Raw genomic sequence first — 25402 nt, 5'->3', positions numbered from 1 at the left:
GTGTGTAGCAAGGTGTTTATAAAGTTTTGTGTGAGAGACTGACTTGATTTGTAAACTTTCACTTAACGCACAATAAAAATTATTTAAAAAAAAATATATAAAATAACTCCATAACATGTTGTGAATTTACTCTCAAAAGAGCTCTTGACTGAAAACACAGTAAGAATTCCAGCTCCACTGCCACCCACTCACCAGGCGGCCCTGGCCCTTCTCAGGACCTGACAGAGGGGACTTCCCTCACTGTGGCTCCCACCATGGCCCGTCAAATCACCCTGTGTCTTGGCCTGCGGACAGCCATTAAGTCCCCGGATGCACCATGCCACCCACATGAGCTCTGTCAAGGCTGCTCCTACAACATCGGTGACTGCAGCCCTCAGGGGCCTCCCCGCGCTCAGAGGGGCTTCCTCACCCTGCTCCAGTCTCGTCTCCACTCACAGAAGCCACGGCCCCCTCACCACACACAGCCACTGCGCCACCCAGGCCACAAGTCCAGAACTATACCTACTGTTAAACCAAGACGACTTCCACTGACATCGGTACAGCAAAGGCTGAGTGGCCCTTCTCAACTACTGAGTTTACTTCCAATTTTTCATTTTTTAAATTAAGTGTCTCTATAAAAAAAATTTTTTTTTTTTTATAAATACTTGGATACAATTTAAAAAACAATTTCTTTGAGATAATCACTCATGTAGGATCCTGGGTCAAATGTCACGGCCAGCATTATAGCTCATCCTACATCAATAACCAACTATCAATAGTGAAGTAGTTCCAGAAGCGCTCACAGGTAGACATGGGATAAAACACACACCAACACCCCATCGTTACTCCCTAGGCGCAGGGGGCACATCTGATGATCCCAGTATCAAGTGCAGCATCTGACGGGCCTCCGTCTAGTCAGACTCCTTGGTGGCCCCATCCAATCTCCCCCCCAGCTTAAAACACCATCTATGCCATATAACCCAGCAATTCCACTCCTAGGTATACACCCAAAAGAATTGAAAGCAGGGACTCCAACAGCTACCTGTACACCAATGTTCACTGCAGCACTAGTCACAACAGTTAAAAGGTGGAAATAACCGAAATGTCCATCAACAGAAGAAAAGATGATCAAGACATGGACTATCCATACAATGGAATGTTAGTCATAAAGACAAAAGAAGTCCCGACACATTTTACGAAATGGAAAAACCTTGAAAACATTATGCTGAGTGAAATACGCCAGTCACAAAAGGACAAAGATTATACGATCCCATTACATGAAATAACTAGAATAGGCAAATGGTTAGAAATCAAAGTTTACTAATGGTTATGAGGTGGGAGGGACAGGGAGAAGGGAAGTTAACTGTTTAGGGGACAATGAGCTCCTGCCACGGATGACAGAAATTTTTGAAAAAGGGTAACAGTGATGGTTGAACATTTGTTGTTATCATTGTTAGGTGCTCGAGTCAGTTCTGACTCACAGCAACCCTACATAGAACAGAATGAAACACGGCCTGGTCCTGTGCCATCCTCACAATCTTTGCTATGCCTCAGCCCACCGCTGCAGCCAATCCATCTTATTGAGGGTCTTCTTTTTCGCTGGCCCTCTACTTTACCAAGCATGATGTCCTTCTCCAGCAACTGCTCCCTCCTGATAACACGTCCAAAGTACTTAAGATGGAGTCTCACCACCCTCACTTCCAAGGAGCACTCTGGCTGTCCTTCTTCCAGGACAGACTTGCTAGTTCTTTGGGCAGTCCATGGTATATTCAGCATTCTTCACCAAGACCACAATTCAAAAGTGTCAATTCTTCTTCAGTCTTCGACACTCACTGTCCAGGTTTGCATGCTTATGAGGTGACTGAAAACACAATGGCTTCGGTCAGGTGCACCTTAGTCCTCAAAGTAACAGCTTTGCTTTTTAACACTAAAGAGGCCTTTCACTGCAGATTTGCCCAGTGCACTACGTCATTTGATTTCTCGACTGCTGCTTTCATGGGCGTTAACTGCAGAGCCAAGTAAAATGAAATCCTTGACTTCAATCTTTTCTCCATTTATCATGATGTTGCTTGTCTTGGCCTGGGTTCTCCAGAGAAGCAAAACCAATTAAAAAAAAAAAGCATATAAATATACATATAGAGAGAAATTCATATCAAGAAAATGGTTCACGCAGTTCTAGAGGCTGGACTGTCCCAAGTCTGTGGGTCAGGATAGACGCTTCTTCTTATTCATATAGCCACAGGGGCTGGCGAACCCAAGATTCGCAGGTCAGAGAGCAGGGTTCTTGCTCACGGGCTGAGAAGAGTGATGAATCCCAAGATCGGCAGGCAAGACCGCAGGTAAGCTGCTAGTTCAAGTTCCAGGAAGTGGAGATCAGATGAACAGGAGCCAGCTGCAGGATTCAGAGCAAGCAAAGAGCCCACAAGCCTTGCCAGAATGTCCACCTATATCTGATGCAGGCCACATGCCCAAGGAAATTCCCTTTCAACTGATCTGCTAAGCACAGCAGATTCTACCGTGGAGATGATCACAACATCATGCAATTGCCAAAGCACCTGGCCAAGCCAAGTTGACATACACGCTAACCACCATGATGCTTATTGGTCCAGATGTGAGGATTTTTGTTTTCTTTATGTTGAGGTGTAATTCATACTGAAGGCTGTGGTCTTGGATCTTCATCAGTGAGTGCTTCAAGTCCTCTTCACTTTCAGCAAACAACACTGTGTCATTTGCATATTGCAGGCTGTTAATGAGTCTTCCTCCAATCCTGGTGCCCTGTTCTTCTTCACACAGTTCAGTTACTTGGAATATCTGCTCAGCATACAGACTGAATAAGCATGGTGAAAGGATACAACCTGGACACACACCTTTCCTGATTTTAAACCACACAATACCTCTTTGTTCTGTTCCAACAACTGTCTCTTGGTCTATGTACAGGTACCACATGAACACAATTTAAGTATTCTGGAATTTTCATTCTTCCCAATGTTATCCATAATATGTTACGATCCACATAGTCAAATGCCTTTGCATAGTCAATAAAACACAGGTACACAACTTTCTGATATTCTCTGCTTTCAGCCAAGATCCATCTGACAACAGGAATGCTATCCCTTGTTCCACATGTCCTCTTCTGAATCCCACTTGAATTTCTGACAGTACCCTGTCGATGTACTGCTGCAACTGCTTTCGAATTATCTTCAACAAAATTTTACTTGCATGTGATATTAGTGATACTGTTGGATAAATTTCCATATTCTGTTGGGTCACTTTTCTTTGGAATGGGCACAAATACGGATCTCTTCCAGTCGGCTGGCCAGGTAGCTGTCTTCCAAATTTCTTGGCATAGGCAAGGGAGCATCTCCAGTACTGCATCTGTTTGTTGAAACTACTCAGTTGGTATTCCATCAATTCCTGTACCCTTGTTTTTGCCGATGCCTTCGGCGTAGCTTGGACTTCTTCCTTCAATACCATCAATTCTTGATCATATGCTACCTCCTGAAATGGTTGAATGCTGACCAATTTTTTTTGGTACAGTGCCTCTGTGTATTCCTTCCGTCTTCGTTTGAGGCTTCCTGCATTGTTCAATTCAAAATGGCCAATACCAGTCCATTTCATTAGTGAATGCCTAGGATATCAACCTTTGTGCATTCGGTTTAATTTCTGATGACTTCCAACTTTCCTAGATTCAGACTTCATACATCTCACGTTCCGATCATTAACGGACGTTTACAGCTGTCTCCTTCCATTTTGAGCTGTGCCACGTCAGCAGATGAAGGTCCCAAAAGCTTGACTCCATTTGGGTCATTAAAGTTGACTCTACTTTGAGGAGGCAGCTCTTCCCCAGTCGCCTTTTGAGTGCCTTCCAACCTGAGGGGCTCATCTTCCAGCACTATATCAATGTTCTGCTGCTATTCATAAGGTTTTCAATGGTCTTTTTTTTCAGAAGTAGATCACCAGGTCCTTCTTCCTAGTCTGCCTCAGTCTGGGAGCTCTGCTGAAAGCTGTCCGCCATGGGTGACACAGCTTCCAGTGCCACAGCAACATGCAAGCCACTGCAGTATGACAAACTGTCAGAGGAATGGTGGTGAACAACATGTGAGGCATAATGTCACTGAATTATGTGTGAAGAATGTTAAAATGGCAAATGTTCTGTTACATATATATTTATCACAATTGAAGAAAAAAAAAAACCATTCAGCGTCGACAACCACCATATCCACACCTCTAGCTTGACACTTCCTGGAACTCTCAATTCAGATACCAGTCATCAACATTTCACTTGGAGAGGTGGACACTGCCATATGGATGGCATATTTAAAATAAAACTCACCCAAACAGGCTCTTCTTATGCCTTCATTGCTCTGCCCTACAGCTTCTCAGCCACAAATCTCAGTGTCATCCTTGCTGCTTCCTTCCCTCACACCTCACTTCCAATCTGCAAACAAATCCTTCCAACATGCCCAGAGCCAGGCACTTCACACTTGGTCTGCTGCTACTGTCTTGCCCATGCCACCATGAGTTCCCACTTGGATTACTGCAGGAGCTTGCTAGCTGGTCCCCTGCCAAATACTTACTCTCAACACATACAGCAGAGGCATTCTGTTAAAACATGAATCTGATGAGATGGCTTAAAATCTTCCAGAGGCTCTTAGGAAAAGCCAAGGTCTTCTAATGGCCAACAAGGTCCCACACCATCTGCTCTACCAACCTACACTACAATGTCAGTCACATGACTTGACCGGCAGTATTAAATATTCAATAGATGGGTTAGATGTTAAAGTTGAGAAAATCTTCCAGGAGAGTAGAAAAAGGAAATGTAAGGGAAAAGATCTAACATCCAACTAACAGGTGTTCTAGAAAGAAAACATTGAAAGAAGGTGCTTTCAAATATAGTCTTCTATTTTATTTCTTAAGCTGAGTAACGAGTACATAGGTGTTTGTTATATTACTCTCTATGGCCATCTGCAAAGACTCCTGGAAGTGCTCCACCGTTAACCAAAAGGTTGGCAGTTTGAACCCACCTAATGGCTCTGTGAAAGAAAGAACTGGAGTTCTGTTTCCATAAAGATTACAGCCTAGAAAACCCCATGAGGCAGTTCTACTCTATCACAAGAGGTCACTATGAGTTGGAATCGACTCAACAGCACCAAACAACAACATGCCCTTTTGTAGGCAATGTTTTATAATTCGCAAAAAAATTATTCAAGAGTATTTCCACAAGCTGGAAGAATAGACAGACTGAAAGGGCCCAATGAGTGCCTAGCACAATGAAAGGAAAACATCCCACACCCGGGGGTTTTTGCTTAGGGGGCACTGAGTTCATTTTAATGGTGATGGAATGATTTGGAAAAGGACGGCAAAAACGGGTGCACAACTTGAAAAATGTCATCAGTGTCACTGAATTGTACGCGTCCGCACGCAACCACGTTATGAAATGTCTGAATACCAAGAATACAAAAAAGGATCCTAAACCTTTCCGGGGGTTAAAAAAGGAGGGCGTTCACTAAAGTGAATTGGCATCAGACGCTTCAGCAGCAACACCGAAATCTCGAAGTCAGTGAAAGCAGTTCTTTCAAAGTTCTAAGGAAAGACGATCTTCACCTTAGAATTCTATACCCAACCAAACTATCAGTGAGGTACGAAAGTAAGCAAAGGCATTTTCAGAGGTCTCAGGAAATTTGCTCTCAAACGTTCATTCAAAAAATGTTTATTTAGCACCTTTTACATTCACATTCCAAGGAGCCCTGGTGGTGCAGCGGTTAAGCACTCAGCTGTTATCCCAAAGGCTGGTGGTTCAAATCCACTCAGTGGCTCTGCGGGAGAAAGACCTGGTGATCTACACCCGTGATTTCAGCCTAGGAAACCATATGGGGCAGTTCTACTCTGTCCAACAGGGTCTCTGTGAACTGGGATCAACTCGATGGAACACAAAACAACAACACGCTCCCGTGCCAAGACGCATCCTTGGCACTTGTTATCGCTGTAAGTCAGTCAGATCTCTGCACTCATGGGGATTATATTCCAGCTGGTGAAGAGACAAAAAATAAGCTCATCAGCAGAGTGGTAAGGCAGCGAGGCATGAATGCCAGGGTGGATGGGCTACTTTAGATAGTGGTTAGAGAGGAGTCAGAGCAAAGGGCCACCTACCGCGGACCTGAAGGGTGTGAGGGACCCCATGCAGAGCTGGTGGGCGGCATGCCAAGCAAAGGGAGAGCAAGTGGAAGGGCCTGGGCATGGGAGCAGCTGGAACAGAGTGAGCGACAGGAGGGAGGTGGGAAGGAGGCATGGGAAGGTCAGTGGGGCACTCCCAAAGACGCCAAGGAGGGGTCCAGTAGGGGAAGACACAGACAGGGAGCCCAGTATGACCAATCCTGTGTAAATGGCCCAGAGAACAAGGAGTCAGATGGGAGGACAGACGCTCAAGGAGGGTGTGGGGATCAGATATGATACCTGAGAATTTACAACAGGAGGCCTATTATGGACTGAATTGTGTCCCTCAAAAATATGTAGCAACTTGGTTAGGCCACGGTTCCCAGTATTGTATGGCTGTCCATCATTTTGGGATCTGATGTGATTATCCGATATGTTATAAAAACTAACCTCTATGATGTTAATGAGGTAGAATTAGAGGCAGGTTAATGAGGCAGAACACGATCTACAGGATTAGGTTGTATCCTGAGTCAGTCTCTTTTGTGATACAAGATAGAAAAGCTAGCAGAGAGGAGAAGGACCTCATTTCCATCAATCAAGAAGAGCCAGGAGCGCTGCACGTCCTTTGGACCTGGGGTCCCTGGGCTGAGAAGCTCCGAAACCAGGGGAAGATTGATAAGGGCCTCCTCCAGAGCCAACCGAGGGAGACGACCTTCCCTTGGAGCTGCTGCCCTGAATATGGACTTCTGACCTCCTCATCTGTGAGAGAATAAATTTCTCTTTGTTAAAGCCATCCATCCACTTGTGGTCCTTCTGTTACATCAGCACTAGATAACTAAGACAAGGCCATAAAGTTAGGCAATGTAAAGGAAAAAGGAAAGGTAAAATTAGAAACCATAAAAAATGGAAAAAGCAATGCAAAAACAGAACTTCAGCCACTGCGCTGTCTGCTATTCAAACCAGAAACGAAACCAAACCCACTGCTGTCAAGTCGACTCCGACTCATGGCAGCCCCACGCGTTACAGAGCTGAGCTGTATCCTGCAGGGTTTTCCTGGCTGTGGTCTTCACAGAAGCAGATCGCCAGGTCTTCCTACCGCAGCACCACGGAGTGCCTTCGAACCGTCAGCCCTTAGGTTAGCAGCTGACTGCAAACTGCTGGCACCACGCAGGGACCTACTGAGCTGTACGACAGACGGTATGTGCATAAACGTAACATTAACTTCCAACGCTCAGACCTGACCTTTGGAGAAGCATGAAGGACTTGGGGTTACAGGAAAAAAACAAATTACCCGTCTTATAAAGGCAAAGTAGAAGCAGAGGATAGAACTGAGGGCGGGGGAGGGGGTGAGGGAAATGAGAGAGAGCTCATATTGGAATCTTCCAAAGTGGGAGTGAGGGATACTGCCTGAAGGTGGTGAGGCAGCAGTAATGATATTAGCATCTATGTTAAAACTCAGAGGTTACCAGTAAATGAGCTAAAAAGAGTGATAAAACTATATCAGAGTGTGGGGAGGAAAAGGGCGAGGGTGTAGAGGAGCTAACCCCTCACCTGCTACCCCGATCAGCAGCTGATGCACAAAGCAGATAAGTCTGTATAGGCTTACTCATTTTATCGCGCTCTGCTTTACTGCACTTTGCAGATCCTGCGTTTTTTACAAATTGAAGGTTTGTGGCAACCCTGCATCAAGCAGGTCTATTGGTGCCATTTTTCCAACAGCACGTGCTCACTTCATGTCTCTGTGTCACATTTTGATAATTCTCGCAAATTTCAAACTTTTTCATTATTACTGTATCTGTTATGGTGATGTGTGAAATTACTATTGTCATTGTTTTGGGGCACCACGAACCACGTCCACGTAAGATGGCAAACTTAACTGATAAATGTTATATGTATTCTGACTACTCCACCAACTGGCCATTCCCCGTCTCTCCCTCTCCTCAGGCCTCTCTATTCCCTGAGACATGACAATATTGAAATTAGGCCAGTTAATAACCCTACAATGGCCTCTAAGTGTTCAACTGAAAGGAAGAGTTGCACGTCTCTCACTTTAAATCAAAAGCTAGAAATGATTAAGCTTGGTGAGGAAGGCATGTCGAAAGCCGAGATAGGCCTAAAGCTAGGCTTCCTTAGCCAAACGGTTAGCCAAGTTGTGAATGCAAAGGAAAAGATCCTGAAGGAAATTAAAACATGAATGATAAGCCTTACTGCTGATACGGAGGATCAAACCAGCCACAACATTCCCTTAACCCAAAGCCCTAACTTTTCAGCTCTATGAAGGCTGAGGGAGGTGAGGAAGCTGCAGAAGAAAAGTTTGAGGCTAGCAGAGGTTGGTCCATGAGGTTTAAGGAGAGAAGCCATCTTCACAACATAAAAGTACAAGGGGATGAAGCAAGTGCCGACGTAGAAGCTGCAGCAGGTTACCCAGAGGATCCAGCTGAGAGAACTGAAGGTGGCGACACTCAACGACAGGGTTTCAGTCCAGAAAACGGCCTCATATCGGAAGAAGACGCCATCTAGGACTCTCACAGCCAGGGAGAAGTCAATGCCCGGCTTCAAAGCGTCAAAGGACAGGCCGACTCTCTCGTCTGGGGCTAATGCAGCTGGTGACTGTAAGTTGAAGCCAGTGCTCATTTACCATTGTGAAAATCCTAGGGCCCTTAAGAATTATGCTAAATCTACCCTGCCTGTGTGCTGTAAATGGAACAGTGAAGCCTGGACGACAGCACATCTGTTTACAACATGGTTTACTGAGTATTTTAAGCCCACTGTTGAGACCTACTGCTCAGAAAAAAAGACCCCTTTCAAAGTACTACCGCCTGCTGACAAAGCTCTCGGTCACCCAAGAGCTCTGATGGAGATGTACAAGGAGATTAAGGTTGATTTCATGCCTGCTAACACAATACCTATTCTGCAGCACATGGATCAAAGAGTAATTTCAACTTTCAAGTGTGATTATTTTTTTTTTAATTAACTTTTATTAAGCTTCAAGTGAACATTTACAATTCCAATCAGTCTGTCACATGTAAGTTTACATGTATCTTACTCCCTTCTCCCACTTGCTCTCCCCCTATTGAGTCAGCCCTTTCAGTCTCTCGTTTCGTGCCAATTTTGCTGTCTTCCCTCTCTCTCTATCTTCCCATCCCCCCTCCAGTCAAGAGTTGCCAACACACTCTCCAGTGTCCACCTGATTTAATTAGCTCTCTCTTCATCAGCATCTCTCTCCCCCCCACTGACCAGTCCCTTTCATGTCTGATGAGTTGTCTTCGGTGATGGTTCCTGTCCTGTGTCAACACAAGGTCTGGGGAGCATTGCCACCGGGATTCCTCTAGTCGCAGTCAGACCATTAGGTATGGTCTTTTTATGAGAATTTGGGGTCTGTATCCCACTGATCTCCTGCTCCCTCAAGAGTTCTCTGTTGTGCTCCCTGACAGGGCAGTCATCGATTGTGGCCGGGCACCAACTAGTTCTCCTGGTCTCAGGATGATGTAGGTCTCCGGTTCATGTGGCCCTTTCTGTCTCTTGGGTTCTTAGTTGTTGTGTGACCTTGGTGTTCTTCATTTTCCTTTGCTCCAGGTGGGTTGAGACCAATTGATGTATCTTAGATTCAAGTGTGATTATTTAAGAAACACATCTTGTAAGGCTATGCGTTGAAACCGACTTGACAGCACCTAACAACAACGTCGCTGCCACAGGCAGTGATTCCTTTGATGGTTCTGGCCAAAGTAAACCAGGATTCACTATTGCAGATGCCACTAAGAACATATGTGATTCACAGAAGGAGGTCAAAATATCAACATTAACAGGAGTTTGGGAGAACTTGATTCCAACCCTCATAGATGACTTTGAGGGGTTCAAGGCTTCCGTGAAGGAAGGAAGTGCAGATGTGACAGAAACAGCAAGAGAGCTAGAGTTGGATGTGGCTGAATTGCTTCGGTTTCATGATAAAACCTGAACGGATGAGTTGCTGCTTCTTAGGGACGAGCAAAGAAGGCAGTTTCTTGAGAGGGAATCTACTCCAGGTAAAGACGCTGCAAACGGTCTTGCAACAACAACAAAGGATTTAAAATACTACATAAAAGTACTTGACAAAGCCACGGCAAGGTCTGAAAGGACTGATTCCAATTTTGAAAGAAGTCCTACTGTGGGTAACGTGCTATAGAACAGCATCACACGCTACAGAGAAATCTTCCGTGAAGGGAAGAGTCAATCCATGTGGCAGACTTCACTGCTCTCTTATTTTAAGAAATTGCCACAGCCACCCCAACCTTCAGCAAACATCACTCTGATCAGTCAGCAGCCATCAACATCGAGGCAGGACCCTCCCTAGTAAACAGATTATGACTTGCTGAAGGCTCAGACGATAACTGGCATTTTTTAGCAATAAAACCAAAAACCAAACATGTTGCCGTCGAGTCGATTCTGACTCACAGCAACCCTGTAGGAGAGAGCAGAAATGCCCCTTAGGGTTCCCAAGGAGTGGCTGGTGGATTTGAACAGCTGACCTTTTGGTTAGCAGCTGTAGCTCTTAACCACTACGCCACTAAGGTTTTCTTTTAGCAATAAAGCATTTTTTAATTAAGGTATGTACGTTTTTTTTGACATAATGCTATTGCACACTTAACAGACTACGGTATGGTGTAAACATAACTTTTATACGCACAGGGGAACACAAACTTCATGTAACTTGCTTTATTGTGATAATCGCTTTATTGCGGTGGTGTGAAACCGAACCCACAGTATCTCCAGAGTATGCCTGTATATGTTAGATACACCTGGCCTTCTGACCTACAGAGCTATGAGCTAATAAGTGGGTGTTCTTCTAAGTCCCTAAGTTTGTGATCACTGGTTACAGAGCAACAGAAAACTAATGGAGACTTGATACCTGGAAGTGGGATCCTGTTGTAGCAAATACTTAAAAATGCTAGAGCAGCATAAGAGTTAAGCAGGATGGGTGGAGGCTGGCAGACTTACCAGGAGCATGATAGAAAAAGCTGAGGTTGCTACCACAAGCCAAGACTGCTGTCTTAGCCTTCTGGTGCTGCTGTAACAGAAACACAAGTGGGTGGCTTTAAAGAACTGAAACTCATTTTCTCACAGTTCTGGAGGCTAAAAGTCCAAATCGGGGTCTCAGCCGTGTAGATTCCTTTCTCGTCAGTAGCCCAGGGTGTTTCCTTGGTTTCCTTGCTTGAGGACGATCCTCACGTGGTGTCTGTCTTCTCCAGTTTGTACTGGCCTCTGTGACTACAGTGCTCTTCATGGCACTCAGGAGTGGTTAGCTTTAGGATCCACGCTATACTGGAATGACCCCAACAGGCAGACTGATTACACCACACTACGGAAGGTGATTATATCACATTAGATTAGAGTAGATCCACAGGAATAGGGGTTAGGACCCCAGCATATATTCTGGGGGCGGGGGGGGCACAATCGCAATGTAACCCATAAAGATTGCCCTGAACAAACTGTCAGTAGACATACGCACGTTAAAAATGCTGCCAGTGGTAGCTAAGAAGAACCTGAGAGTTATCAGAAACTGGAGAAAGGGAGATCCGTATTACACAGGGGGAGAAAACGCAGTGAAATGGTGTTCCGCAGTTATGCAAAAAGCAGGCCTTGTACCCAATGAACTTGGGTACTTAGTTCAGGGGGTTTCTAAGCAGAGTATTGACACTGTGCCTGGTTTCTTCTGGCTGCTTATAATAAAATGTAAGAGAAGAGAGAGAAATTGAGGGAGAAACTGTTAAGAAAGTGCCAGGATAGGTGATTTTTTAAAATCCTTGGTCTCTCCAGAGGGCAAGAGGCGCTGGAATTAAGAGGTCTGCTGTCAGGAACACATGCTCTAGAGAAAAAGGGGACGACTAGACAACTTTCTGCTAAAACCTCAAGAAGATCCACACATCAGAAGAGTCGTTCACGAGATGCGGGATGTGTCTCACAGATTTTCTCAATCAAGCCTGAGGGTTGCCAGGAAGCTGAAGGGTGTCATCCCTCAGCCTTCTCAGCAGCAGACAGAGAGAGAAGAGAGAGTCTCTGAAAGAGGCCTGTGGATGTCGCTTCTGTCTAAGACGTGGATTACTGAGAAAACTGTATCAACAGAAACTCTGCCAGCTAAGACCGAAAGGACAGAGAGAATATGAAATGAGAGAAGGCTGCCAGACCCCCGAGACCCTACTGGCAGGAGGCGGAATGATAAAACTACTCAGATGCAAAGACATGCTCCCTTTCATGGGAACAGGAAGGATGGCTCAAAGGGTGGAAGCAGCACCCAGACAGTGAAGCTGAGCCAGCAAGGATGACCCCAGACCCTGAACCCCAATCACAGAACTCCAGCTAGAGTTTGCCCCACTGGGTTACACAACTGCTTTGGACCAGTGACTACTTTTCACCTTCCATTTCCCCCTTCTGGAACAGAATGTCAATAACTGTTTTCCTATGACTGTCCCAGCACCAGAAGTTGGGAGTGTTGGGGGCAGGTCACATGTCACGGGTGCCCAGGAGCTGGACTTACTGGATTATACTCCAGAGGCTCACCCTCACCTGATTCAGATGGTTTGGATAACGAGATTTTGGACTTTTGAGCTGACAGGTAAAATTTAGGTGAGATTTGGGACTTTAGTGGTATGATACCATGAGACCCTTAGGAACCTTTGGAGAGGGTGGAAGTATTTGGCATTTGGGAAGGATGTAAATTTTGGGGGGCCGAGGGCAGACTGTGGCAGGCAGAATTCTGAGATGGCCCCCAAGGTTCCCGCCCCTGGTGTACATACCTTCCTCCAGTTATTCAATCACACACTAGTCCAGGTTTGCTGTAAAGAGGTTTTTGCAGATGTAACTGAGGTCCCAAATCAGTTCACCTTAAAGAGATTATGTGGGTGGGCCTGACCTAATCACATGAGTCCTTTAAAAGCAGAGTTTTCTCCAGCCTACTGCAGAGGGAGGGAGCCAGAGAGACACACTCCAGCTTGCCAGCAGAAAGCAAACATGAACGCAGTGAACCACCTAGGGGGGACACACAGTTAGCAACTGTGGAAGGCCTTTAGGAGCTGAGAGCAGTTCCCAGCCAGCAGGTAGCAAAAAAACAGGGGCTTCAGTTCTACATCCACAAATGAATTCTACCAACAACCAGTGTGCCTGAGGAGGCCCCAAACCCCAGGGGAGAAGCGCAGGCCTGGCTGACACTTGGATTTCAGCCTGAGACCGTGCACAGAGAATCCAGCCCTGTCGTGCCGGAGCGTCTGACCTGCAGACCTGCGAGCTAATAAATGGGTGTCACCTAAGCCACTAAGTTCATAATTATTCATTATGCAGCAATAAGAGACTAACACAATAGTATTTAGAAAAATGAAAGTAACTGGCAGAAAGAAACTGGAATTCCTGGGTGGGGCAAACCGTTAAGTGCTCGACGACTACCTGAAAGGTTGGTGGCTTGAACCTACCCGAAGGCACTTTGGAAGAAAGGCCTGGCAATTTGCTTCTGAAAACTCTGCCTTGAAAACTCTATGCAGCAGTCCTACTTGGCACACATGGGGTTGCCATGAGCCAGAATCAACTCAATACCGACTAACAAAAACAACAAAGCAGAAGAAAAGACACTTTCCTAAGTATTTAAAATACAGAATGGCCACCAAACCTGTAAAGATTTTTATAAGGCAAGAATTTTAGAGACAAGAAACTAGCTAATAAGCAAGTGGCAGAGACTGGGTCTTCCAGGGCCCGTCCTCTCTCTTCGTATGCCCATCCTCCTCCTGGCGGTCTTTAACGAAAGGCCAGGGGGAAAAGGAACAGCCTCTACCCACTCTATAGTCTTTGTGATAAGAAAGACCAGCTTCGGAATAACTTAAGATACCCATTAATTTATGTGAAGGACATGTTGACAGCGAAGGCCTTATTTCAATTAACAAACTCTTTCCAGCCACCAAACCTTTTATAAACCCAAAACAACCAAACCAAAAAACCCCAAACCCGCTGCTGTCGAGTCGGCTCTGAGTCATGGCAACCCCACGTGTTAGAGGAGAACTGCTCCATAGGGGTTTCCTGGCTGTACTCGTTATGGAAGCAGCTTGCCAGGCCTTTCTTCCACAGAGCCACTGGGTGGGTTCCAACTGCCAACCTTTAGGTAACAGCTGATTGCCAACCACCTGTGTCTCCCAGGCTCCTAAACGTTTTATCAAGTCTGTTAAAAGTAACACAACTGAGTGAACCTGACTCACCCATGTGCACCTCAGAAACAGAAGGAAATGGCCAGAAGAACGCCTCCATGTCAGAAATGAGAAGGAGAGGGTAAAGTTAACATGCCCTCCTGACAGAGAAGGAGGTCCAGCTGCACATTACTAAGGTACAGCTTCCATCAAGCTCTGTGCACCTTGTGACTTGAGTGCTAACAGGTTTCCACTGCCCATTCACGTCACAAAGTCACCCCTCCCTGAGAGGCCACCGGCCAGGGGTGTGGGTCTTTCATGAGCATCTGGGGCCCTGAAGGCAGAACTGTGCCTCCCCAAGGACATGTGTGGCCACCGGGACCTTAACAGGGGGACCACACTCCACATCACAGATCAGCGGACGTGGACGTTGGGTGTCTCTGCTGGGATACAACAGAAAACACCCCACAGCACCCACGAAGTATTCTCGCCAAACCCTGAATCGGACCCAGCCTCTACTCAATTCCCTTTGAGTTTATCAACTGCACAGAGCAACAAAGAAAAAGTCAGACCACGCCGCAAGGGAGCGGCCAGGCCACCATGCCGCGAGGGAGCGGCCAGGCCACCACGCCGCGAGGGAGCTGTCAGGCCACGCTGTGAGGGAACGGTCAGACCATGCCGTGAGGGAACAGTCAGATGAATGCACAGCGGCCTGGAAAAGTCAATATCACGGTGGGAGAGGGGGTGCCTGGAGGACAAGACCCTGAGTCACAACCAGGGCATCTGGGACACTCGGCTGGTTTTTGTTTGGGGGGTGAAAGCTGTGGAAGACATTCTTAAAGCTGTTGGAGAGATCTGAAAATGGAATGGATATTCATGAATACTAAGAAATAACTGCTCGTTTTCCTTGATGGGATAATGGCAGTTGTTATAGAGGAGACAATCCTTACTCTCAAGATGGGCAAGCTCTGATTACAGGGTAAAAAAAATAAATAAACCCCACTCACTTCCGTCAACCCAATTCCAACTCACAGCGACCTTATAGGGCACAGCAGAACTGCCCCAGATGATTCGATTCAACAATAACATGAATTTAGAAGAAATGAAGCAAATACAGCAAAATATAAACAACTGCTGAATTTAGGAGGACCACCACCCACCTGGAAACCCCAGTGGCGTAGTAGTTAAGTGCTACGGCTGCTAACCAAAGGGTCGGCAGTTCAAATCTGCCAGCTGCTCCTTAGAAACCCTATGGGGCAGTTCTACTTCGTCCTATAGGGTCACTGTAAGTCGGAATTGACTTGATGGCAACGGGTTTCATTGGTTTTTGGTTACCCTGCACCTGCCAGTCTGTCATATTGTGGTGGCTTGCGTCTGCTATGATGCTGGAAGCTATGCCACCAGTATTTCAAATACCAGGAGGGTCACCCACGGTGGACAGGTTTCAGCAGAGCTTCCAGACTAAGACAGACTAGAAAGAAAGCCCTGGCAATCTACTTCTGAAAATTAGGCAATAAAAACCCTATGGATCCTGACAGAATACTGCCCAATATAGTGCTGGGAAGATGAGCCCCTAGGTGGGAAGGCACTCAAGAAGCACGGTGGCTGCGACAAGGGACTCGCGTGTACTAGTGGCCACGTGGTGCTGCAGCACGGGACAATGTTCTGTTCCGCTGTACGTGGGGTCTCCATAGGTCAGAGCAGTCTCGGTGACAGCCAACAACAGGGGGAGGGGATAAGGTGCTCACCGTAAAGTTCTTTGATGTTTTCTGTACTGTAATAAAAACTTGGGTAAAAAAGTAAAATAGCAGCACTTGAAAATGAGGAAAGGCGAAGCTTTTACTTCCTAGCTGGGACTGTGCCCTGTGCCTCCGTGTCCTCAACAGGCAGATGGGGAGAGTCAGAGAGCGATCCCGGGGCCATGGGAGAATTAGACAGTCAACATCTGCAGCACTCTTGGGACAGGCACAAGAAAGGCACTCAAAGAACGCCAGCTTTTAGTCATTCAACAAGCATTTGCCGAGCACCTAATGCCACGTGAAAGTGGAACAATGGATAAGAAGACCAAAGAAGACTGGATGGATCTGAATTATGGTGTTGGTGAAGAATATTAAATACACCACAGACTGCCAGGAGAATGAACAAATCTGTCTTGGAAGAAGTACAGCCAGGATGCTCCTTAGAAGCAAGGATGATGAGACTTGGTCTCCCTTACGATTGTGAGGATGGCGCAGGCCCAGGCCCAGGCAGTGTTCATTCTGTTGTACATAAGGTTGCTATGAGTCGGAGCTGACTCAACGACACCCAACAACAATAGTGGCCATGCCCTGCCTCAGACCTGAGAGACACAGCAGCTGACAAGACTCATGCAACCCCCACTAATCCCACACAGCCCCCACGATATCTGTGTGGCCACCATGAAACCCACACAGTCCCCACTTATCAGCAGGAGACTTCAGGGAGCTCTACGGACAGCTTTCTACCCTGTGCGTATTTCTTACTACATATCTGGAATTGGCTATTAATGCAGCAAGTCCAGCAAGTATCAGTGCATGTGACCAAAAAAAAAAAAAAAAAAAAAAATCCCATCAGCCTCCACTCTCTTCGTTCACCTAAATACTGGTGATTCTCTTTAAAAGCCAAACCAAACCAGATCAACCTAGCAATCGGTTGACAGGACTATAATTCCTGGTGGGTTTCAGCAGATATCAACAGGAGTTTGGCTTAATTCAATGGATGGTTCTAGAACACTCACGACACCATGCTCACACCTCAGTCCTCTGTCCTCATAGGTTAAGTCTCTCGTGGGTGTTCTTCTCTGTCATTGTGGCTCTGGTATCGTTCAGTTCTGTAAGGAGAAAAGCTGCAGGCAGAAAAGATAGCGTTTTATCATTCTGAAAGACCAAATGTCTTTTTCCAATTTGAAGATAAAATATTAACTTGTAGAATCGAAGAATAATCACCCCATAGTTTGAAGCACCGTGCGGCATCTTTGCTGTGGTCACAGCAAATATTAAAAGCACAGTGAGAAACAAACAATAGGAAACTATCCCTACACCTTGACGTTCTTCAATAGTCACAGAACAATTACATCTTTAAATGTAATTCTGACAGTTAACCCAATAAGTCTCCAAATGAAACAAATCCTGCCATTTCACAGATTAAAAAGTCACGGTATAGGCCCACAAGCACACCTCGCTTTATAATCCAAATCGAACAACCCACATAATTCCAATCATTGGCTTGTGTCTCCCACACTAGCAGCCCCCTCTGCAGGCCTGAGGGGGGCTGAGGAGGTAGCAGCTGGTGACGCCAAAGTGGAGCCTTGGGTGGTCCTGAGAGTAGGGTGGTGGGGGGTCTCCTTCCACGTAGTGGGATCAGGTACCTGCATCCTGGGACGAGCCCTCCAGAGGGCCTCCCATGTGGCCTCTGGGTGGTTGCCTCGCCAGCCCTGTGCCACGCTCACTCCTGGCAATGCCAGAAAAAGACACGGTGTCTAGAGGTCTGGGCTCTCTCCAGGATGGAAGGCATGGGCCCAGGACTGGCAGGCTCCTGGACAGAGTGAGTTCCTACGTCTCGCAAATCCCTGGGTAGTGATTTCCTTACGAGGAACAACTATCTGAAAAGTTTCATGATCTCACACCTTATACCATATTCTTAAAAGGACACAAATAACTAAGCGTACAAGGATCAAAATTTTCCCTGCCGTTTTTAGGTGCCATCGAGTCAATTCTAACTCATCGCGACCCCTCATGACAGAACAGAACGGCTCCACGGGGTTTTCTTGGCTGTAATCTTCATGGCAGCAGTCACTAGGACCTTCTCCTAGGAAGCCACTGGTGGGTTCGAACCGCCAACCTTTCAGTTAGCAGCCAAGCGCTTAACCGTTGCACCACCAGGGCTCCTCAAAATTTTCCCTACATATTTGAATGGTCAAGGAAAACTTCCTACAGAGGTCAGTTTAGAATTTCTGGGGCAAAATAAAATAGAAAAAAATAAAAAAAGGCTCTGAAGAACTCCCAGGTCCTCCTCAGCAGAAGCCAGTGACAAGGACAGCTCCAACAGAGCACTCCAAGTCACTGCCACACACACCTAACAAGGACAGCGCCAACAGAGCACTCCAAGTCACTGCCACACACACCTACACACGCACGGTCGGTCTGCAGGGGTCTGACGGTGTGCGTATTCCAAACCTAACACTGCCTGATATCTTACAATTGCTGAGAACCGCTATTTGTGATTTCTGTCCCCTCGTGTATTTGGTCCCTGGATCACAATGACGTCAACTATATGGTGACACCAGAGGAACCTGTACAACTAAGCAGGCACTCAGATTGCTGGGACCTTGTATTTAACAGCGGCTGCACGTACACTCACGGAGTCCCTGGGGGATGAGAACAGTTAAGCGCTCGGCTATTAACCGAAAGGCTGGAGGTTCGAGTTCACCCAGAAGCTCCTCAGAAGGAAGGCCTGGCGATCTACTTCCCAAAAATCCGCCATAAAACCCTACAGAGCACAGTCCTACTCCGCACACGGGGTCGCCAGCTCCGCACACGGGGTCGCCAGCTCCGCACACGGAGTCACCAGCTCCGCACACGGGGTCGCCAGGAGTCAGAACCCACCCGAGAGCGACTGGGGTTTTTTTTTTTCTTTTCTGATACATGTAATCATGTTAATTTACTTCCGGGATGCTTTTTGGGTAGAGGCCCCGCGTTAGCTAAAAACCAGATAGGTGCCAGGCTCACAACACCACTGGGTCAGGTGGCCTTTGGGAGACCCCAGGGTACTCGGCCCACTCCTGGCGTGCACCCCGTGTATTCCCCATTCCCCTTCCCTTGAGCGCGGGCTGGACCTAGTGACGCACTTCTAACAAACAGAACGTGATAAAAGTGGTGGGTAATCGCTTCTAAGGTGAGGTGACAAAAACACTGACTTCCTGCTTGCTCTCTGTGGCCCTCTCTGACAGGAGCAGCTGCCATGCTGTGAGCTGCCCCGTGGACAGACGCGCACAGCAGAAAACTGCCATCGCCCACCGACGGCCACGTGAGCGTCCTTGGAAGCAGGTCCTCCTCCAGTTGAGCCATCAGATGAGAACACAACCCCGGCCAACACCCTCGGCACAGTCTTGTGAGACCCTTGCCAGCAGACACAGCTAAGCTGTGCCCAGACTCATGACCCACAGACACTGTGAGAAAATAAATGGGTGTTTTCAGCCACTAAATTCCGGGGTGATCTGTTGTATAACAATAAATAATACAACCACCTGACACAATTACACCTTTAAAAATTAGAAAATGGGAAAAAAAAGAGCCTAACGAAACATGAAGATGACAGTGGTGATTCCGTGGTAGAGTTCTCACCGACTATGAGGGAGACCTGGGTTTCATTCCCGGCCAATGCTCTTCACGCGCAGCCACCGCCTCTCTGTTGGCAGAGACTTGTGTGTTGCCATGATGTTGAATAGGTCTCAGTGGATCCTCCAGACTAAGACTAGGAAGAAAGGCCTGGCGACCTACTTCTGAAAATGAGCCACTGAAAACCCTATGGATCACAACAATTCCATCCCACTGTACGCGGGGCTGCCATGAGTCAGGGGCTGACAACAACCAAACTTGACTAACCAGTTTTCTAAATCTTTTACCAAAAATTTTACAGAGCAAATAAAAAGAAAAAAAGTAAAATAAACATCAAAAGAACCAATCAGAAATAAGCAATGAGTAAAAAGGTCCCAAGTGTTGTATGTGGCAAATGAAAGTTTCTAAGCTGGCCTATTCAGGGAGACAATTCTGTTGTGATTAAGTAAGATGAAACATTAAAGTAAAATCTAAAATGAAAATCTGAAATCTAAAATCTCCTAAGTAACAAGTGAAGCTGTACCACAAAACCAGGTACCAAATTGACCAGTCTGATGTCTCTCTGGAGGCCATGCTACAAGCTCAGAGTTTCAGACTATGCCTCATTCTATTGCCCAACTGCTGCATAGGTCTGCAGTCCCAACCCAAGTCCGTTTTTCCAAAAGCATACCCTACTTCCTTTCATTCCTTCCTTCACTCAGTAATATGACCCTACACCAGACTGCCTGTGCTGGGAGCTGAGGCGGGCACAGCCCCTGCCCTCCTGGCCTTTACATTCCCTCCGAACACTTCCAGAATTATTTCACTTGCCACACTCTGGAGCCCTTCCAAAGTCAAAGGCAGCAAATACCACCAGTTCTTTAATATTTCACGAAGTAAAAACTGCACCCTATTTTCTCATTATCACTTCCAAATAAAAGGAAAACACTGACAAGTTCTAGACGAAAGGCTGACTCACAGGTTTCAGAGAAACAAAGACCCTCCCTAAGATCCTTTAATGCTGCCCTTTCCTGGAGGAGAGGGAGAGAGGGGAAGGTGCTTGACTCACTCACCTGACATGCAACCTCACCAGCTCCAACTTTCTGCTCTGGGCCAACTACTCCCCAAATTCCCAGAAGCCCACACACCCAGGCTCACACCCACCCCTTCTGCGTGCTTCTGGAATCTCTGGACACTGAAAATTCCTCTAGGCTTGGGATAAGGGTGCACCTGTGCGACCTTGAGATTGGGGCTCCTTCGGTGATGCCACTGGGAGGAGGGGAAGGACAGAAGTAGCTGCAGCAGCCAGACCCTGACCAAGGGCTCAGACAGGAAATGACAGTGGCCTTGGCTGGGAAAGCAGGGTAGGGACAGGTTGCTGGGTTTGGGGAGTGAACACAGTGTTGGCCTGGGCCATGGAGCCAGTATGGACTAGGAGCCCCCTGAAGCCCAAGTCCCCAGAGCCAGGAGTGTGGGCCCCAACCTTGGCTCACACCTGCCCCAGGGCCCCAGTTAAGAACGGTCTCAAGGTCTGTGGGGTCGGCCCAGGAGTTCATGATGTCAGGGCACTCAGGGACCTCATGGAAAGGGGGCATGGGTTTCACCTGTGGGGCTCAGGTGACCAGTATCCCAGAGGCCCAGGCTCCCAAAGCAGGCAAGTCCTGTTGAGTAGGCTGGCCAGATTCTGGGTGCCTCTGGATCCCGTCCCAGGATCACAACCCTCTAGGGGCCTGGCTAAGGGGCCCCAGCTCTCGTCACAGACCAGATTTTGGGAGTAGACATTTCCTCAGTGACTTCTCAGGGGTCTGGCCCTCCCTGGGGACTTGTACCATGGTAAAACCCCTCCTCATGGCGTAGTCCAGGGTTCCAGCCTATTGGAGGTGGCTGTATCTGGGTCCCTGAAGTGCTCTTGGGCCTGTCCCAGGGCCTGGACCTTCTCAGTGACCATTCCTAAGATCCGGCCCCCTTCAGCAATCTATTCAGGGTCCCGGCCCTCCTTGGTGACAAGCCCTGGGGCCCCAGTCCTCCTTGGTGATACGTCCCGGGGTCCAGCCCTCCTCGGTGACAAGTCCCAAGATCCAGATCTACTCGGTGGCCTGTCCTGGGTCTGGCCCTCCTTGGTGACCTGTCACAGGGTCCCACCCCTCCTCAGTTACAACTCCCGAGGTCTGGCCCTCCTTGGTGTCCTTGGGTCCCAGCCCTCCTCAGTTACAAGTCCCAAGGTCTGGCCCTCCTTGGTGTCCTTGGGTCCCAGCCCTCCTCAGTTACAAGTCCCGAGGTCTGGCCCTCCTTGGTGTCCTTGGGTCCCAGCCCTCCTTGGTGATGATCCCTAAGGTTAAGCCTTTCTTGGTGATCCGACCTGAAATCCAGACATCCTTGGTGACCTGTCCCAGAGTCCCAGCCCTCCTGAGTGACCCATTCTGGGGTCTCAGACCTCCTCAGTGACCTGTCCTGGGTCTGGCCCTCCTCGGTGACCAGTCCTGGGGTCTGGCCCTCCTTTGTGACTGGTCTCGGGGTCACAGCCCTCCTTGATGACCATTCCTAAGGTCTAGCCCTTCTCGGTGACTGGTCCCAAAGCCCCAGCCCTCCTCGGTGACCAGTCCCCGGGTCCAGTCCTCGCCGGGTTCTGCCCACTCCCGGGGTCTCGCCCTCCCCAGTAACCAGTCCCGGGGTCCGGCCCTCCTTAGCGACCACTGCTAAGGTCTGACCCTCCCTGGGTCCTGCCCGGGTACGGGGCCTGCCGAGGGTACCGGGCTCCTGCGGGCCCAGCCGATGAGGGGGTGCCCAGGACGCGGGCAGAGGCTTCCGGAGCCTTCTGGGCTCGCGGAGGCCGAGGCTGCGGCCTGGGAACGGGCGCTCGGGCCCAGCCCGGCAGGGACGCGGACTCACTGACCTGCAATCTCCTGGCCGCGAGCGAGCGGGGCGCACGCGGGGGCCGCTCCGGGGGCGGGGGAGGGGGCGCCGCTCCCTCCGGGTCCCCCCCAAGAGGAAGATAAAAAAACCAGTCCGGAGTTTAAAACAAAGAGGCGGAAATGCCCGAACGGAGCCGAGCGCCGAGTCGGGGGCGCCGCGCTCGGAGCATGCGCGTTGCTGTGTTCGGCTCTCACCCCGCCGCCGGAGCCGGGGCGGAGCCGGGTAGGGGCGTGATTAAAAGCCGTGGGGCGGAGCCATAGGGGCGTAGCCAGTGTGCGCAGGCCAGTCCGGGCTCCGCAAAGGGGCCAGGGGCCTGGAGGGGGCGGGGCCTGCACAGAGAGGCGTGCTCAGTAGACGCGGGGCGGGACCAAGAGGGGGCGTGGTCAGAAGGCGCAAAGGAATCCGGCCTGTCCCGACGGGCCGGGAGTGGTCGCGGAGGCTGTGCTCAAAGGGTGCAGGAAGCGGGGAGGGGTCTTGGAGGGCGTGGTCATAGGGCGCTGGGCGGGGCCATGAGGGCGTGGCCAGAGGGCTCAGAACCCGCCGGGCTCCTCCAAAGAACACCGCGGGGCACGTGGGACCGTAGAAGGCGGGGCCTATGGGTGCAGGAGAGGCGTGGTCGGAAGCACAGGACCGGGTCAGGTAGGGGCGTGGTCAGAGTGTCTGGGCGGGGCTCTTGGAAACGAGGAGACGCAGTGGGGACAAAAGGGGGCGGGGCCTACGGGAGGGGCGTGGTCAGTGGTTGCAGGGCGGGGCCAGGAGCCGGGCGTGGTTAGAAAGTCCAGGCTGTACTGCTGCACCCAGCTGGGCGCCGGAGGCAAGGAGGGGTCTGAGGCGGTGGCTGGACCGAATGGACGCGGCTGGACTACAATGAGGGGCGTGGCCAGAGGGGCGTGGTCAAAGAATCCAGGCTCCTCCCGCCTCTACAGCTGGACAGAGCGGGGCGTAGGAGGCCAAGAGGTGTCAGGAGGCGTCAGAGGAGGCCTCTGCGAGCCCGGCCTGGGACCCTACAAGCAGCTTAGCACTGAGCATGGCTCTTCGGACCAGGAATTTCGTCCGGCGGAGCCGGTCTCCTCAGAAGGCGGAGACGGTTGGCTGCGGCCACTTCATTCATTCCTGCGTTCCCTGCCCCTTCCCTGGAGACCAGCACTGAGCGCCCTCCGTGCACCAGGCAGGTGCGGGATCGCGGCGGACAGAGGCTCTGCCTCCGGGCTTCTGACCCCACAACTCGTCCTTTTGCCCGTCTTTGCACGGGCACTGCCCTAGAGCCGGGTGCAGTGACCGTGGCGCCCAAGCCCTGTGGGGTCCACACTGTCGTGGAAGGGACAGAGATAACAGAGCACTAAGTAAACACGGTGTCATGTAGGAGAGAAGCTAGCCAGGGAAGTGGAGAGGGAGCAGCTGAGGGTGCCAGAGTGTTACTGGAGTGGATGGACCCGATGGCCCTGCAGATGAGGGCTGGCACAGTAGAAAGAGGGAACCCAAGCAAATATCTGGCGAGGGGACTAGTACAGCCAGGGAGTGCAGCCCCTGGAGGTGGCGATGTTAGGGGAAGGCAGTGTGGCTGAGGAGCAGAGGGCACAGGAGGTCGGAGGTGAGCACAGATGGGGATCAGGGGCTGTGGAGGATAATGAGCACCCAGGGGCAATCTCTAAATTGCGCCCCCACCCCCCATTTCAGGATGAACAGACGTTGATAGCTTACCTCAGCAGATAACCCGTCCCTTGTCCAGCTGTCTCAGTCAGGTGTCTTTCTTACTTGTGGCACCTCATAAAGTCTGACTTTTCTGCGGGCAAGTGCCCCTTTCCACCCCTCCCCCCCACCAGCCTCTGAGTGGCTGGAGGGGTGAGCAGAGGGGTGCCACGACTGGGCTTACATTTTTTGACTCCCTCTGGCTGCCATGTGAATGTAAGTGCAGGATCAAAAGCAGGAGGCCAGTGACAGGGACAGCTGATGGTGCTGGACCAGGTGGGGGGCTGGGGAGGGAGAGGGAGAGGGAGGTTGCTGAGGGCTGTAAGTGGAGACTGGAAAGGATGAAGGAGGAGGTAGTATGACTGAGTCTGTTCTTCCTCCAACAGGGATAAGCCCAGGAGTCAAGAGATGTCTCAGTTTCTTAGTGCCGCTGTAACAGAAATACCACAAGTGGATGGCTTTAAGTAACAGAAATTCATTTTCTCACAGTTTAGGAGGCTGTTGTCGCTGGGTGCTCTTGAGTTGATTTTCAACTTATAGCAACACCACGTAACAGAGTAGAATTGCCCCATGGGGTTTTCTAGGCTGTAATCTTTACAGGGGCAGATCACCAGCTCTTTATTTGAGGGAGGAACCACCAACCTTTCAGTTAGCAGCCAAGGGCTTAACCGTTGTGCCACCAGAAGGCAAGAAGTCCAAAATACAGGGCACCAGCTCTTGGGGAAGGCTGTCTGCTCTGGGGGAAGATCCTGGTCTCAGCTTCTGTAGCCCCAGCTTTCCTCAGTTCCTTGGTGATCTCCATGTGGCATTTATCTTTCCCCATTTGTGCTTCCTTCTCTCTGTGTCTAATCTGCTCTTTGGGTCGATGAACCCCTGAGACTATTGTCCTGAGACTTTTCTTTAAGCCTTAAAGAAAAATATTCCCTGAAGTCATTTTAAAACCAATTGTTTAGCTTAGCTAGTAAAGAATTTCGACCTTGAGCATTATGCCCTTTTAAGAACTGTCTATACGGCATCAAATTGACAATGGCAAGATTAGATAGGAAATTTAGGAAGCAGTGAGTTTATGTCAATGAGGGAGGAAGAACTCAGAAAAAGAGAGTGAGAATAGTTGCACAACTCAAAAAATCTAATCAATGTTACTGAATTGTACATTTAGAAATCGTCAAATTGGTGTACGTTTTGCTGTGTATA

At 49.0% G+C, this 25402-nt stretch overlaps 1 protein-coding gene across 4 annotated transcripts in view; it reads right to left on the bottom strand.

Annotated features, from left to right (window-relative positions):
* The window catches only part of PCGF3 (polycomb group ring finger 3), a 92046-nt gene extending 69363 nt beyond the window's left edge, over positions 1-22683 (bottom strand). The window contains exons 1-2 of one of the 4 annotated variants that reach the window (XM_064286098.1): positions 22500-22683; positions 17045-17136 (exon numbers count right to left, since the gene is read on the bottom strand). The gene's annotated coding sequence lies outside the window, so the exon portion shown is untranslated. Of the gene's footprint in view, positions 1-17042; positions 22407-22499 lie in introns of those variants that run through there. The other 3 variants (XM_023549723.2, XM_023549724.2, XM_023549722.2) reach the window with 3 other exon arrangements.
* Positions 22684-25402: the final 2719 nt, after the last annotated feature.

Source organism: Loxodonta africana, chromosome 5 (assembly GCF_030014295.1).
Source record: "Loxodonta africana isolate mLoxAfr1 chromosome 5, mLoxAfr1.hap2, whole genome shotgun sequence".
NCBI classification, from domain to species: Eukaryota; Metazoa; Chordata; class Mammalia; order Proboscidea; family Elephantidae; genus Loxodonta; species Loxodonta africana.
The sequence above is the reverse complement of the archived record's forward strand: the minus strand, read 5'-3'. Positions and strand labels throughout refer to the sequence as shown.